At 35.6% G+C, this 18,228-nt stretch overlaps 1 long non-coding RNA gene across 3 annotated transcripts; it reads right to left on the bottom strand.

Moving 5' to 3' along the window:
- Nucleotides 1–3,531: 3,531 nt before the first annotated feature.
- On the bottom strand, nucleotides 3,532–14,853 carry LOC144322566 (uncharacterized). 3 transcript variants are annotated; one of them, XR_013388181.1, is made up of 6 exons: nucleotides 14,603–14,853; nucleotides 13,266–13,295; nucleotides 13,060–13,188; nucleotides 8,791–8,844; nucleotides 8,007–8,217; nucleotides 3,532–4,030 (listed from the first exon to the last, which is right to left on the bottom strand). It is a non-coding gene; the product is annotated as an uncharacterized LOC144322566 (long non-coding RNA). The 3 variants fall into 3 exon arrangements; XR_013388182.1 differs by lacking the exon at nucleotides 8,791–8,844 and having other exon boundaries at nucleotides 13,032–13,188; XR_013388180.1 differs by lacking the exon at nucleotides 13,060–13,188.
- Nucleotides 14,854–18,228: the final 3,375 nt, after the last annotated feature.

Genomic DNA, 18,228 nt, shown 5'->3' with positions numbered 1-18,228 from the left:
TTGCCTTTGAGTTCCTAATGATGGCTGTTGTGAAATTTCTTTGTTTTACTTTCTTTGTTATTCTCACCCTCTGTTCCAGAGCAGTTATTTCACTTGACAATAACAGAAAGATGTAGGCAGCATATCTGCCAACAAACTAATATGGAAACCAGAGATAAGGTATTCTCAACCTTTCTAGAATTGTGACATCCTATCATTTTAGGGACTCACGTAAAATTAGTAAGTTCTGCAGACAGAAGAGCCCTTGAAGAATTATAGCCACTCATTTGGCCAATGGGAAAATTAACTCTTCTAGTGATTTTCCTAAATTTACTCTTTATCTCAAGTAAATTAAGGTCTAATGAAGAAATAAAACATGCGTATGAATAATTTTAATTCAATGTAAAAGAAATTACTTCCCTGCAAAATAAAAATTAAAACATAATCAGAGGTTGACTCTGCAGGGAAGAGTTCTGCTTGGAAAAAGAAGAGGAAAACCTGAGAACTCAGATTCTTACTCTTTGATATTTCCTTCACCCTCAGCAAAATTCTTCAATACTTAACATCACAACCACCATGCAGGATTCAGCCATGAATGGGGATGGGGTCAGGGTGGGGAATGGGGACAAAAGGCCTTGAAGTGACCTGCTCTCCCTTTAAGTCTCTGAAACAAGGCCAAGTCAAGAATGGAACATTTATACAACCTTCTACTGAAGCTTTAGAATAATGGGGAAACAGTTCATAGAATATGGTGAAAGAAAGAAGAACCTAGTTTACAAATCATGACATGGAACAGCAGATATTCTGGGACTCCCAGGCTTAGGGTCATTGGTGTGAGACCCCAGAGAAATAAATGGCACTGAAGTATCCTATCTGAATTTCTCATGTTATCCCCCGCTACCATCTACCATCTTAGTTTTTCTATGCCTCAGGTTTGAGGAGCAGCTTCATAGTCATTCACTTAGTGGATCTTTTCCCCATTCAAAGCAAACTTGTAATACAGGTCTGGTGTAGAGTGCCAAGAGAGTACAAAAGAGGAAGGAAGAAATCATGGCTGAAAACAGCATCATTTCCTGGTAGGTTTTTCCTAGATGGTGTTTGAGCTGAATCCTTAAGGGTAATATGCTTTTGACATTTGGATGTAGGGAAACAACGGTTCAGGTGGACAGACCATTGTGGGCAAAAACTAAGAAGCAATGGTTTCCATAGGTGATAACCTGGTACAGCCTCCAAAGATTTTATTAGGAATCTATATTACTCTTGTAGTGGATGCTGTGTTGTACCACATGGAATCCCCTTCAGGACAGAGGCAGAATTTCCCTCAGCTGCCAGGAGCGGTGGCTGCTGATAGCACACAGCTAAGCCTCTCCTCAGACACTGCTCTCCCATGAAGAAAGCTGCCGAGCTGGAAATTATACCTCCTCTTCTGTGATCAGCTACATCCAATGGTTGGTTGATGCACAGACACAAAGCCCCTTTGCTTCAACCAGACAAATATAAAGGGTCATCTAGACAGTTCCCTATACAGTCAGCAGGGACCTGGTGATTGCATCTCAGTTCAGCATCTCCCTGGGGCCTTTCTCTTTTCTGCACTTGTCACAGGTGTTCTGGACCGCACTCCCGAATTAACTTTCTGCATAGCAATCTCTTGAACTCTCTGTATTCTCTGGGGAACCCCCTAAGGAAACTCCAGATATAACTAGAGACACTATAGGCTATTTTAACAACATTTAACATAGAATTTGGAAAGCCTAAAGAGTATATGTGATTAGAAGTGCTGGCTTTTGGTCTCTGTGGTAACAAGTTGGCACCTCAAATTAAGTGCTGAATTACTAGACCAATTTATATTCCACTGACAAAGACCTGGAAAGGAGAGAAATTGTACTTAAGTTGCGATGCGGCTGTCCTCAAGCTTTGCCAAGCCCATCAATCAGTTCTGGTCACTAAGTGTTAGGGGCTTTATCAGTAAGATTATAACTGGAAGATATGTGTGGGAAAATAAAACAAAACAAAACAAAAACAAAGATACTCAAAGGCTTAAAAAGCAATGGCTTATTTCTTGTTCATGCTATATATCCGTTGTAGGTCAGCAGAGGGAAGAGGTATTGCTGCTTGTTATAATCACTAAGGGAGGTAGTCTACTGGAATAGTCCCTCCCTTAGAACCTTATATTTCTCAGGCACCTGGGTGCCTCAAGCAGTTAGAGAAATTAAATAAATGTGTATGTGTGTGTGTAAAATTTCTCAATTTAACCACTTGAGAGGTACCCGGGTGGGTTAGTCAGTTAAGCAACTGACTCTTGGTTTCAGCTCAAGCCATGATCTCAGTGTCAGGATATTGAGCCCTATGCCTCATCAGTGCAGCGTCTGCTTGAGATTCTCTCTCTACCCCCCCCCGCCCCCCGCTTGCTCGCATGCGGGTGCTCTCTAAAATAAATAAATAAAATCTTAAAGAAAAAAAGAATCTCACACATCTCTGCCAGAGGGAACATGAGCTCTGGACTGGTCTAAAACCAGAATTTAAAAAGCTCCACCCAAAATAACATTATTTACACTCACAATTTTCCACAACTATTTACCACAGGGGGCTCACGAAGTGCAATCCCAACGATGCCTGGAAAATCAAGACAGCCACAGGGGCTGGAATAATTGGCAGACTGCACTCATGAAGCCTCGGGGGAAATCTTGAAATCTAGAAAATAAAAAATCTAAAGAAAAAATCTGGTTAAACTGGTAGCTGAATTCTCATTTTCAATGAAATTCTTAAAAAGCTTGGTAGTAAGTAATCACTGATCCTTTATTGACTTTCAAGTCATATTTGCACTGTTTAGATTTTGTATTTATTTTATAAACACCTGTTAGGTACCTTCTATTTAAAAAGTGCTATGATTGTTACTCTTGGAGCATAACTATGAAAAATCTCTGGAATGTTTCCTTAAATACACTTGTATCTAGTTGGAGATAACAGGCATTTGAAGTATATAGGAGAAGAAAACAAGGACAGGATACAGGCTATGTTAAGTGAGTGCGAAGGAGGAAATTAAGTGTCAAGTTTGAAGCTAGGCAGGACAAATCTGTGCCATCTACAAGTGCACTTGAGAACATTCTTCTGATTTAACCTATGTAGAAAAGTTAGATAAGGAAAAGTGAATGTCTTTTATTGTTTTTAAACCCTTCTTGATTTTCATTTCCCCTCCTCCCATTTAAGACCCTTCTATTTACATGTAAAAAAAAACTTTTTTCCATATATAGCACCACAAATCTTTATGTGCTTAGGATAAATTATAATGAACTGAAAGCTAGTATTACTGCTCCTTGAAATCAGAAGCCATGCTTTCTTGGTATTCTGTATACTGTCTTCCAAGTTAATGATGATTTATGGTGATAATTACAATAAATTGCATGTCCTATGCCTCTTACAGCTTATAAAGCAAGTTTACATAAACTATTAAAGTTATTTCCGCAACATGCTCATGAGATAGGTCCAGGTAGTTTTAATACAATTATTCCCATATCATATATAGAGAAATTGAGGCTGAAAGAAATAAAATGATTATTGTTGCAGTTATTTAATAGCTGTGAACAAACTACCTTAAAGTGGTGTCTTAAGATAATGGCACTCATTTATTTTGCTTATCTGAGAACTGACTAGGCTCAGCTAGTCAATCTTTACTTGGGACCATGCAATCATGTGATCACCAGAGCTGTGGTCACCTCACAGGTCTCATTCACATGCTTGATGCCTGGGCTGGGATGACTCCAACATCCAGGATAAAAACTGCTGGAGCTTCTCAGGCCTAGCTCTCTCTGTGGCCTGCCCGCAATCTTCCTGCTTTGGATGAGGGCTACCCGAGGAAGGGGTATGAACTTAGCAGACACAGTTCTCTGCAGCTGAAGCAATCACTGAAGGTGGTGACAGCTGAATACTGTCTGCCAACAGGACTCCCAGAAGCTGAGGCAACAAGTTCTTCATTAAAGGAAAATTACGTTGGCTCCAAGTCCATTGCCCTCCTATTATCCCATACTGTCTCCACTAGTATAACATCACTAATCTGCAGACATTAATAAATGTTAATTGTGAATTAATTATACAGTAAAAATGTATAATCACATTGGGACACTTGGTTGGACAAGGATATGGCATTCTGCATGTACATTTATTACCAGAACATACCATACCTTACTAAGGTTGGAGGTATCAATGATATCACCTCAGCACTAGCACTCAAATCTTTTTTTTTTTAATATTTTATTTATTTATTCATGAGAGACACAGAGAGAGGTAGAGACATAGGCAGAGGGAGAAGCAGGCTCCATGCAGGGAGCCCGATGTGGGACTCGATCCTGGGACTCCAGGATCCTGAGCCAAAGGCAGGCACTCAACCACTGAGCCACCCAGGCTTCCCTAGCACTCAAATCTAACTTGCTTCAAGCTCCCCACCAATTTCTCCACCAATTCCAGCTCCTTTCCTTTCAGAGTAACCGTCCTTGAACACATATGGGAATGCCTCTAGGTGGGATTTACGGACTACAAGTCAGTCCAGAGGGCCAGCGGCAGTCAGCCCGTATTTACTGCTCCAGGCTGTACTACCAATGTTCCTATCCCTAATTCCAGACTTGCTGCATTGGAGAGTCACTGCCGTGATCCAACTTATCCATCAAGCTTCAGACTCCCTTATCCAACTGCTTACTCAACATTTCCATTACTATTGAGTCCGCATCTCAAAATTTGCTTGTCCAAAACCAAATACCTGATTTTGCCCACTAAAACCCCTATGCTTCTATATTTCAGCAAATGGCATAAACATTCTCCAAAACCTAGAAGTCATCCTTGACTCCTTTCTTTCTTATCCTGAGTATATATACCTGAAATTATATTACTTATTTGCTCATCTCCTTATTTTCTGCTTCTTCCTCCTAAAATTTCAGCTCCATGAGAACAGAAAATTCACTTGTTTCCTTCCCTAGTGTATGTCCAGCACTTTGAAAAACTTAGGTTCTATGATTTACATAGAGTAGGCACTAGGTGAATATATGATAAATAATTGAATAAATTAACTAATTAAATTCTTTTAACTAATATTCAATAATCCACAGCCACCAGCCTCAACAATGCTACAGAGATACTGCCCCAGGAAGATACATGTGCCCTAAGCAGAGATTGTTCTTAGTGGCCTTAGAATCAGGTCATCTCTACCACCACTACTTACTGAATACCAGCCATTTTCAAGATTTGCTGATGTCATAGCCAGGATCACTAATATCATGGAGATTTCCCAGGGGCTGGCCTCTAAAACTGCTTTGTCTTTATTTAATGGCACTATGTCCAGTATCCCATATGGCATAAGCCAGCATTACTGCTGCCACTATGCTAATACCTCTGCACTTGTGAAGTATGTTATGTTCAGGTGTAAAAAGAAGTATTCCACAGCAGAAATATTTGTGTTCCAAATCATTACTGAGTCGAGTGAAATAGAACTTTCAATTGATACACGGCTCCTTTCATTCTCCCTGGACCTATACACAATCATAGCTGGGTTAGGATGGATACAAATAAAAACTTAACATGGAAAGGGGTCAGTTTCTTTTCGGACTAATTCTTCCCATTCTTAAAGACAATTCTCTTGGCAGAAACTCTATTGTCCATTACAGTAGTCTGTTTCCAAATTAACACAATCCATCTTTTCCTTCCTTCTTTCTCCCTCTTTCTTCTTCTTACTTAACAAATGTTCACAGAGCACCTATTCTGTTAAATACTGGGGAAACAAGGATAAATTAGAATTTGTAATCCCAAGGTACAGACATATCCTTGGAAAGGTACAAAAAATTATTTCAGGTTCATAATATATATATATATTAAAGCCACAGTAGGTCACAAAGATAGACAAGGCCAATTATTAGTAATTAATAAGATCTTAATTCAGGAGAAGAAACAAGTTATATCTGAAGATATGGTTAAGCTTCTTCTTTAGGTGATAATGGAGTGTTGGAGGCAAAAGAAGAAAAGGAGATAAGGCTGTTAGGACAGCACAGGTAAAGCCAGGAAGAGGCAGCCTAACTCATGATATAAAGTACTAAATCAGTCTAAGTTGGACACCTGAAGATTTGTCATTGTCTTCAATTTAAAAAAATGTATTATGTTTCATATATAAACAATTCACAGAAGGGAGAAAACATCCCTTCATTTTCCTTTTATGAATTTTCTTATTATAAAAGTACCATAATTCATCCTGGGAATTCTGAAAAGTACATGATAAAATCCTGGTATATTTTCTCCTAATGTAAATATATGTTTGTTATTATATACATATTCTTAATATTAACATAGAAATTTTTTATTTATAGCTAAGGTCATATTTTGTAGACCTTGTCACTTTTTTTTTGACCTTTAATGCACACATAAATCTAACTGCTCAAGATGAAGATGTGATTGGGTGTGTGGTGGAAATACTTCCACTGAACTGTCTGTTCCAGGACATAATTACTTTTGGGGTGTGGCCCAGTAGGATGCGAACTCCTAAGATAAAATTATGTTTAACATAGCTCAAATTTCTGATTGATCTGATAGATCCCTTTATAAAAAAGGGAGACTGAGGGCACTTGGGTAGCTCAGTCCGTTAAGCATCCAACTTTTGATCTTAAGGTCAGGAGTTCAAGCCCCATGTTGGGCTCCACACTGAGCATGGAGTCTACTTTATAAAAAAGAAAGAGAAACACATACATATTTTAAAAAAATATTGAGTATCTTATGTAGAACTATGTGTATATAGCCAAATAGAATACACAATGAAATATAAAAGTATCTTTCCTATTATAATGAACCACACAGTCTGTGTTTTCACTTAGAATAGTTATGCTTTATCAAGCACAGATTATTGGCAGATATTGTTCTCAGTTTTCTCATGTATTACATCTAATCCTCAAAACTATTCCCCTATATTTACAGATGGGGAAACTGAGGCTCAGAAAGATTAAATAATTTGCTTAAGGTCACATATCTAAAAAATGTCTAGAATGAAATTAAACCCAAGTGGATTACAATAATAATTGTGGTATTAAATTAATATTCAATTTAGTTACCTATTGTGTTAATGGGTACTTTGATTAAAGAAGCAGACAATGATATTTTAATAGTAGTTATCTCTGTTTGGTAGGATTTTGTAGTTTAGTTTTATTTTATTCTTTACTGTTACAATCAGAAAAAAATACTATGACTGTGGCTCTGCCTGTTCTGAGCAGGAAAACACTGGGCAATACCCTCTTTATATTTAATTTTTCATCTCTGTTGTATCTGGAAATTGAGAGTGTTGAGACAACTTTTTGAGGATCCCTTCTTGCTCTGAAATTCTATGGCTTGTAAGAGTTGACAGGGGATAGAATATTCCATGCAGAGGACCTATATAATACTGAGACTAAAGTTTATGTTTACATAATATTATTTCTAGAAATACATTATAAACGCAATTTTCTCAAGAAAAAAAAATATGTATATAAAAGCTAGACCAAGCCAAAACAAAACCAACCCACAAAACTCAGAGGAAAAACTAGAGAACGTAAAGGGAATCATTTTGGAAGAATGGTATAATAGAAAAAAAGCATTTTTCTAGAAGCAGGACCAAGTTACATTTCAGGATTTGCTACTTTCTGGCTATGTTGAGAAAATGCTTTCCCTCTTATTCCCAGTTGCTTTTCCTATAGTAAATTAGGCAATTAGAAATTGAAGGAGTTAATGTCTTGCTGTAACCAGGCAAACTTGATGCTACACAGAACATAGGAATCAGATCAGTAGGCAGAATCAGTTTATCACTTTTGGGGGATAGGGGGAGATTGCAAATGTTGCTAACTCTTGGACAGTAACACAACACATATCGAAGGTGCCTCATTCCCAAGACAAAATGAGCTTTTCAATATAAGGCTTTCTAGGAGAACCTGGGGGTAGATAGGTAAGGATGTTTAGTGACTCCCAGGCTACATAGTACCAAGAGTCTTGTCCTGTGAGATCTGTGTGCTTATTTGCAGAGGACTCACCTGGAGATAGTCCTTTACTCAAACATTTCCTTCATATGGGATCAGAGAGAGGTGCCCCTACTCAGCATTCCTGATTTCTTCCTCCCACAGAATGAAATGTCTTCCTTGCTGCAATTGTGGTGGAGGAACTGATATGGTTCCTCTCTCCCGTGTAATATGATCCATGATCTTGATGAAGAAAGAATCTGACAGTTACATAGTTGAGTATACCCTGAGGTCAAAGAGGAAAAAGGATCATAGTATGTTCCATGACAATGAGAAAGCACATAACTTACTTTAGAAAAAAAAAATGTGGATAAAGGGAACTCTAATAAACAGTGAATGAATTGTAAATTGGTAATATCTAGTGAAGTTGAAAGTGTATATTCCCTACAACTCAGCAGCTTCTTTTCTAGGAGAAATTCTGATATGTGTATAAAAGGAAATATGCTCAAGATTTATGGCAGCACTAGTTGAAAAAGGGAAGAATTAGAAACAATTGAAGTGTCCATCAGCAGGAGAAAAAATAGTGTAGTGTGATTTTGTCATAGAATAGAATCTTACAAATATAAAGCAGTCAAAATAAATAAAACAGAGCAAAATATATATTAATACGGATGATGATCACAAACATAATGTTAAATAAAACAGAGCACTTTGCAAAATAATACCTGTAATATGATACCATTTATATAAAGTTTAAAACTCTGCAAAATTATAATATATATTGTTTAGAGATAAATACAAGTATAGAAAGAGTAGAAAACCTAATTAAAAATGATAAATATTGAATTAATGAGACTACCTCTGAGAAGGAGCAAAGGTCATGGAAATGCAAGTATTGTAGAGAGAACCCCAACTATAACAAAAGCAAATATGGAATAATGTGAAAGTATGATAAAACCAGATGCTACACACATGATTTTTATTATGGTATTCAATATTGTTGAGTTTTTTTTTAACTACTTAATCTTGAAACACTAATTTAAAAAGCATTGCATATTCAAACTTGTATATTTTTTAATGAGTATAAAAATTGCCTTTAACATGTATAAAAGATAAGATGCCAATCAAATGTTAGAAACATTGAATTAGAATTTCAGGATTCTGTAGAAACATCTGAACCTGTAAGAGGAGATGAATTAGGGAAATTATGGATTTCATTATTGTAGAGGATTTTATCCTCTTATTGAATGAGAGAAATTTTATCCATTTGTATGAGTCATATTCTGGCTCTGAGTTTTACCACATATATAAGCACAGGTATTTCAATTTTCTGTAATTTACCCATTTCTAAAATTGACATATTTGTTTTTTTCAGATTATTGTTCCAAGCTCTTTGACAAAAAAGGTAGCTTCTAAAATTGTAAGTAAAGTCAGCACATTTGTTTGGCTACTAAACCCTATGTGTGCTTTATTTCAGCAAGTAAAACTTACAAGAATGCATTCTTACCATGTCTGTCTAAGACACATTGAGGCAGTGAAGTTCGAAGGTGTTATGTTCCTGTAGATTTCTATTATACTAAAAATCCTTGAAGCATGAGAAGTGTGTAGCCATACTGATTTTCTCTCAGCATGCGATGCAGAATTTATATACTCTATTTCACTCTCATAAAAGAAAATCTATCGCTAAAAATAATGGTCCTGCACAAATTATATATTGAAAATGATCAAATACCTCCTTTTAAAATTCCTACTTTTTATATGACATAAAAATATAAATTAAGAAACCAGAGTTTGAAGAAAAATGGTTAAAATTGTCCTGGCTTTTAGCACCAGTTTTTATTTTGCTATGTATTTTACATAACTTGAATTAAATCCAATTTTGAGGCAATAAGGTGTCTATTTAATTGCATATTTTTATTAAAATATTTTTAAAACTTTTCAGAAAGTCCTCTAAATTATATATTTCTATAATCCATTCATTTGGTACTTCTTGTAGACTTACCATGCATAGGATATGGGGGACCAAGATGTATAAGGAACACATAATTAACATGTATCAAATTTATATATTCAAAGCATTTGCCAAGTACTTTTTAATCATATCTTATTTTACAGTAGCTCTGAAATGTAGACATTCCCATTACGCTGATTTTGGCAGCTCCTCCCATCAAGTGCTTCCATGACTTGAATCTAAACTTCACTTTTGATTAGCTTCTGGTCAACAGGGTGCAGTAGAATTGACTATCATTTCTGAGCTCAGTCTCTAGGAAATCTTTCACTTGCTTTCTCTTGGCATTCTATTCTCACAGATAGCTCCGGTTAGCTTACTGGAGGATGAGAAATTACATGGAAAGAGCCAGTTGTCCTACCTGAGGCTATCATAGATCATCTTGCCAGCCAACTACCAAACATGGGAAGGAACCCAGCCAAGATAAGAAAGCTGCACCCTTGATACAAGTCTCATTACAGATATGTAAGTAAGCCCAGCCAAGCCCAAAAGAACCACCTTGCTTACTCAAGATTTAAGAGAAATAGAACTTTAAGTCAATAATAAAGCTATAATAAATAATACAATACTGTATATTTAAAAGTTGCTAAAAGTCAATCTTAAAAGTTTTCATTTTCTTAAAAAAAAACATTCAGAAATGCTTATTGTATTTTTATTCTAAAGATTTTATACATTTATTTCAGAGAGAGAAAGAGAGAGAGCATGCGTTGGTGGGGGAGCAGGGATCATGACCTGAGCCGAAGGCAGATGTTTAACCGACTGAGCCACCCAGCACCCGAAAAATGCTATTGTTTTAAGCCACTGAATTTTGGAGTCATTTGCTACCCAGCAATAGTTAACAATTACACACTGATCTTCAAAAAAGTGACACGATTTAGATTAGAGGTGAATACTGAATCACACCTGTGTAACTTCAAAGCTCGTGTTCTTTCCATACACTGCATGGGATATAAATAATATAGAGATGTTTAGACCAAAGTAGTATAGTTACTGCAAAGAGGGAGGAGTAACTTTGATTGACATGATTAATAAAGCTATTATAAGGAAGATATTCTTTGGATTGCACCCTTAATAGAGAAGGAGGCTTGCAGTTGAAAATGAGCTAAGGTCTAAAAGCAAGAAGGTGAAAATCATGTTCAAAGAATGGCCAATGAGGCTGTTACCCACAAAGTACAGTTGGCAGAAAAAAGCATTGGGAGATAATGCCCCAAGAGTGGTTTTTATTTATGCTAGGTTTTTTAGTGCATTCAGATGAAAATTTAAATGGAAAGAAATTGTTATTACTTTATAAGCAAAAATAGTAAATTGGTTGAGTGTTTTGATTACTTGGATTATAATTTCATAACTTTAAATTAAAATATACAAATGTCAAAGCATAATTTATTATAAAAAATTGGTGTTTGGAGGATAAAATATACTTACCCTTTTAAATGACTCAATATAACTGAAAGGTCATAGATGTTAGAGAGACAATACTGGATGTGAAATTCAGTTTAGTCATCTACTGCCTGGACCTGGACAAGACACTTAGCATCTCTGAGTCCTCGTTTTATAACCAGCAGAACGGAGACAATGAATATCTATTTCATAGGATTTCTGGGAAAATTAGATATAAGGTATATAGAAATGTCCAGCACACAGTAGGCACTTGGTAGACAGTAGCTATTTTTACAAAAATCAACATTTAATACATTAAAAAAAAATCCCTTAGAATCAAAGTTTCAATAGTGACCTTAAAGATGGATACAACCATGACTAAGTTCAGTGGTGCTCTGAAGTGCAGTAATTCTTCATATTTTACTGATACGATTTTTTAGATTATATGTCAAATAGAAATATTTATGCTATTATGCAATTATGGAGGATGCAGAAACTCATCTCAATCCTTACTTCCTCTACAAGATGAAATGCAGAATGATACAGATCATGTTCCAACATCAAAAAATATTGAATTAGTGATTTTGTGGTAAGAATAAAATGAAAAATGAATCCCTACCAAACACAGTTGAGGGGTGCCTGGGTGGCTCAGTGGTTGAGTGTTTGCTTTTGGCTCAGGTCATGATCCCGGGGTCCTGGGATTGAGTCCTGTATTGATTGGGGTCCCTGCAGAGAGCCTGCTTCTCCCTCTGCCTATGTCTCTGCCTCTCTCTCTGTGTCTCTCATGAATAAATAAATAAAATATTAAAAACAAAAAAAATAAACAAATAAACAAACAAAAACACAGTTGAATATGGACCAACACATTGGGAAAGGGTAAATTAGGGGTGGGATCATTTTCCCCTCAGAGGTTTATCAACTGCCCTTGTAAACTTGTCATTGTTTTAAGAGTCTTTATGTCAGGGAGCTACATCTAGAAGGGGATGATGAATCCTCACACCTACAGTCACATATGAAACAAAACTAGTATGACTATTTATTAAAGAAGTAAAATCCAATGCTCTTTTTACAACTATTAACAAATATGTGCAAGTGAGTTTGTGTTGAAACTGGGCACTAATGCACCCTGGTGAGAGTATAAACTGTAGTTATCTTTTGAAAACAAAACAGCAAAAACTTGGAAAATTTTCAAGTTTTTTGACCTGCTGTTGCTATTGGTGACACTGTGTTATTTTATGGAAAAAGTAAAAATCACATGCAAAAGGACTCATTGCTGACTTATTCATAACAGTGAAAAACCTGAAAGCAGTTTAATGTCTAAAACTGAGAAATGTTTCAGTAAATAACAGAATATCAATTTGTAAGCTAGAAACCATCCATTAAAAAGTACTACTGTGAAGAATAGCAACATATAAAAATGTCTATAACATCATGTCAAGTGAAAAAAAAACATTAAAATCTACACTATATTTCCAAACACATAAAATTGTTTTCCCATGATCCAGAAAACACAAAATATGAAAACAAAGGATTTGTTGGTGAGATGAAATTGCAAGAGATTTCTTTCTTTCTTTCTTTCTTTCTTTCTTTCTTTCTTTCTTTCTTTCTTTCTTTCTTTCTTCTTTCTTTTTCTTTCTCTCTTTCATATTGGTCTAATGCTTCTAGTGCTACAAACAGAAGACAGAATTAGAAATTAATAATATGGAACTAATTACTCTTATGTTAGATCTTGAAGGCACCTACAGGTTGATTGTTTACAGTTTACCAATATCAGTGTAATTTCGTATATCCAGAAATGCTTCACGTCCTTTCTTCAACAGATTCAATTAAATGTTCTTGTAGCTGTAAATTGACATCAACCTGAAATAAATACTGTAAGAATAATAGACTGGAATTTATGCAGTCTGCGTTGTGTAGAATTTAGAATGAATGATAAGACAATTACTCACCAGTTCATCAACACTTCACTACATCTTGGACTGGGAAAAAGGAAAAAACAAATTATTGAAAATGATATTTTCAGTGTCTATGGGTTATGTTTTGAAAAAAATGAGAACACTTTTTTTTCCCAACAATAATAGCTGTATGAATCTTAGCTAATTACATCATTCACATTCCACATTAAGTTATACAATTCTTTATAAGGAATATGGAGCTCTTTCTTTTTCTATCCACATCACAGAAAGAACCATCATAATACTGAACATTTGAAAGAATCATTTTTTTGTGTGCTGAATGCTGATTTTTAGGAGATTTCAATCTGAAAGCTAGCATTAACTTTTGAAAGAGATATTACCTGCTTTGAGCTTCAATGATCTTATTTATAAGCTAATAGTAATTTTTCCCTTCCCTCTGCTTCTCAGGAAAAAGTTATAACAAACTATAAATTAATGAAAAGAAATGCAAATTCACTCAAAAATATAAAATGATAAAATTGCATTTGCTACTCCTGAGGGAGGTATTAATAAATATTTAAAATATTCATTACAAAAAGAAAAGATTACTATCTTTCTATTCTATGTATCAATTCCTTGGTCATTCAACAAATATTTATTTGGGGCCTACTGTCATTGGGCTAGATGCACGGAATACAACCATAAAAATGACAAAGATCTTCTTCCACAGTCCAATAGGAAAGGCAGACAAGTGAACAGGCAATAACAGTATAATTTGATACATTTTATGGTAGGGCACTATGGCAGTGCTATGGATTGAATGTTCCTCTGCTCTCAAAATTCATATGTTGACTTCCTAATCACTAATGTGATGGGATTTCGAGGTGGGTCCTTTAGGAAGTAATTAGGTTGCATTCAGTCATAGGAGTAGAGACCCCATGACGCGAGCTAGAACTAAGATAGAAATTGGTACTGAGAGTGGGGGGGGGGGGGGCTCTCCACTCTAACAAATACCTACAAATGTGGAAGTGGCTTTGGAAGTGGATAATGGGCAGAGGTTGTAGAGTTTTGAGGTCAATGCTAGCAAAATCCAATATTGCTGTAAAAAGATTTTTATAAGTAATTCTGGTGAGGGCTCAGAATAGAAAGAGGAAAACTGTAAAGAAAGCTTCTGGGGATCCCTGGGTGGCTCAGTGGTTTGGCATCTGCCTTTGGCCCAGGGCGTGATCCTGGAGATCCGGTATTGAGTCCCACATCGGGCTCCCTGCATGGAGCCTGCTTCTCCCTCTGCCTCTCTCTCTCTGTTTCTCTCTGTCTCTCATTGATAAATAAATAAAATCTTAAAAAAAAAAGCTTCCATCTTCTTAAAAAATACATTAATAATCACATACAGAATGCTGGTGGAAATACAGATGGTAAAGGCCATTCCAATGAGGTCTCAGACATGTGACTGGACAATGGAGAAAAGATAATCCCCATTAGAAAGTAGCAAAGAACTTGTTTGAATTGTGTTTGTGTCCTAGTCTTTTCTGGAAGACAGAACTTGCAAGCAGTAAGATCGGATTTTTAGCTGAGATTTCTAAGCAAAATATTGAAGGAGTGGCTTGGTTCCTCCTGACTACTTATGTTAAAATATGACAGGAGAGAGATAAATCGAAGATGGAATTGTTTAGCAATAAAGAAATCAGAACTTGGAGCCTTGTAAAATTCTCAGCCTGTCCATATCGCAAAAAATGAGAACACCAAGGTTGTCCTTTTTGTAAGGAGGTTTAAGTTTGAGCATAAACCACAGATCTTATTAGCCATCTCAAAGGCGGCAAAGAATAGGGAATGATTACACCAGAAGATACTGCCAGTTTGAATTTAGGAGAACAGAGAAAGTGGGATGAAATGAAGGAAGGTTGCTGGGCTTCTTAGACCCTACAGGACTGGACCATAAAGCTATTTGGCTTTGTGTGTGAACTTGTCCTTCAAGAAAAGAGAAGAAGGACCCCAAGGATGATCCAGATATCATCCTGGTGACCACCTCAACAGGCCAGATAGCTTCCAACCAAATTCTTGTTGCCACTCCAGTGGGTCTGGAAGTCAGAGCTTCAAACCAAAGAGGATTATTTTTGAGCTGTAAGGCTGAATGGAGTTTGCTTTGCTGGGTTTTGGACTTAGTTGAAACCTGTCACTCCTTTCTTCCTTTTGGAATGGGAATGTCTATCCTATACCTGCCCATCATTACTGGTATTTTGAAATATGATTGACATCTATATATAAACTTTGTATCCTATGACCTTGTTAAACTCACTCAGTTATTGGAGCTATTTTTGTAGATTCTTTGGAATTTTTTAAATAAACAAACATGTCCTCTGTGAATACAATTTTTCTATTCAATCTACTAATCTTACTTCTCTTTGCTTTATTGTGCTAGTCAGTACTTATAGTTCCATGTTGATCAGGGGTAATAAGATACATCCTTGCTTTCTCAATCTTAGAGGAAAAGCATTCAGTCTCTCACCATTAAGTAGGATGGTAGCTATAGGTTTATATTTTGATGTTGTTTATTCTGTTAAGGAAAGTCCTTTCTATTCCTAGTTTTTTTGTTGAATGATAAAGTTTGGCAAATGATTTTTCTACATCTATTGAGATAATTGCATAGGTTTTTTTTTATTTAGTCTGTTAATATGGTCACTTAATTGTACAAAATGTATCCTTTTTATGTATTTTTATGGATATTTCATATATTGTTAGATTTGCTAATGTTTTGTAGCTGGTTTAGCAGCTCTGATGCTGGAATTTGTACTGGGGCAATCAGACCTTTTGGTTTTCCATTTAAAAAAATTAAGAGGTGGCTATTAAATTTTTTTTATTTCTTATAATCCAGTAATGCTTTAAAAAGCATATACATACATACACACACAAATACATACATACAATACCTATTTGTTTAGTATTTAGAAGGCCCTTCAGAATATCTTGACTCCACAGGGTTATAAACAGAAGTCACCTGATCATTTGAGTTAGAAGTACACACTCTGCCACATTTTAATAAGAAGAAAACTGAGAATAAGGGTGATATGTAATCTGCTCACAACCACATAGCTAGGAAGTGTTATACGTAGGAAGAATTGTCTGCACCAAACTCCATGCTGTTTCCCCAAAACCATACTCTCATCTTCAGTAGGGTACATATAATGGGAAATATGAGGTCTTATAAAATTTTTTGTTCTTGTATGTGTTTTCATATCATCTTATTTTCAGGAAACCAATTGTTGATTTTATTAGGAAATCAGAATATTTTATTGTCTGAGCACTCAACCATAGCTTTTACTTTTACCTCTGCTAATCTTTCCTTTATACCAACTACATTTTAGATTTGCAAGAGCAAGAGTTTCTACTTCTTTGTCAGGATTCCATGGCTCCTGTATTCTGGTTGTAATCATTTATGAGTTCAGCAATTAGAGAATCTAGATTTGGTTTCATCAAACCTATCCTGAAATCACAGCAAGTACTTTTCTGTAATTGGAGTACATTAACATTAAATACATTAATTTGAAGGCTAGGATGAAAGATTTTTATGCAAAGTTTTTTCTTCTCATACCCATTTTGTCATTCAGACATTTTGAGCATGTTGCATTGTTGCGTGCTATTTTTTTAAAGTAATAAAAATCCACACCTAATTTGACATGATTTCTTTGGCAGTTAATAAGAACACATTATACAGTTTAATGAATCTGCAAACTAAATAATGGTTGTAGTGGGTGTGAAAATAGGGATATTTAAATGCATAAGGAAATTTAGCACACATCCCAGTGGCCATGTAAATAGACTTCTGATTCTTTTATAAATTGCAAACACTTTCTTGTGCAGAAACACAGTGAAAAATATAGTCCTGCATCCATACATAGAGCTCATTATCATACCTCAGAATGTTTACTGCATGCCTATTATCCACTTAAAAGCTCCATTAAAACAGCTACTCTGTTTCAGCAGCAGCTAAACAAGTCAAAAACTAAGCCTCATTTGTCACTATTTATCCCCAGAGATTAGAGACAGCTGTATTGATGAGGTGTATTTAAGATCACATCTTCAGTTATTTTGATAAAAAGCTTTCAAATATGACCTTGTGTCATATAGAATCAGTATTCAAAAGCTCATTATCAGCACAAATTCTAGAATAGACAGACCCAGGAGGAATGTACATGAAGAAAAATGTGAGTAATGGACATTTGGTAGATGGTACTGTTAACTTACTTTAAGAAACTTAAGCCTTTTGGTGTAATAGGTATTATTATTAGGTATAAATAGGTATTATTTATTACAATGTATGTGCGAGGATATCTAAAATGTTCAATGCTTTACATGAAAGTAAAATAATTAACAAGACAATACATTACTGAAAAACAGAAATGAGCTCCAGCTTAGGGCCAAGTAAAGAAACCATAACACAGAAGCTACTGACATTCAAAATGTGTCATACAAACAATGCATTTTGAAGCCCCTGGTTTTAAAAGTCTGTGATAATCTCTTCTCTTCATTTGGCCCCATCTATCCTTTATTGAGACACCAATGACCATTTTTTATAATTGCTGCGCTGCCCCTAAATGGGCAGATGGTAGCAGTATTCACAGACATAAACACAGAATGTGTTAGGTTAAGCTTTTAAAATGAATATGAAAAGAATGACTAGACATACAGAGATCAAATAACTATTTGCAGGATCTTTGGATGAATGACATGAGATGAACTGTGTGGTGTCTATTTAGGTGAGCTTAGATCCTACCCCTATGTGTGCACCTGTGCTTTCACATGCTTAAACATAAAAATGTATTACTATCCTGATCCATTCCTTACATTTTTATGCAAATATACTTACGGGGAATTCAATACACATATTTTTCAGCAGTATAAAAACTTTTCCAGAATGAGGGTTGAAAGAACCTTCCTAAAAATAAAGAGATGCATATCATTGTTTAACCTTTGTATTTATGTGTTTCTCTTTATTTACTTATTTTTAAATCTGGAAGAA

Source organism: Canis aureus, chromosome 10 (assembly GCF_053574225.1).
Source record: "Canis aureus isolate CA01 chromosome 10, VMU_Caureus_v.1.0, whole genome shotgun sequence".
Taxonomy (NCBI): Eukaryota; Metazoa; Chordata; class Mammalia; order Carnivora; family Canidae; genus Canis; species Canis aureus.
The sequence above is the reverse complement of the archived record's forward strand: the minus strand, read 5'-3'. Positions and strand labels throughout refer to the sequence as shown.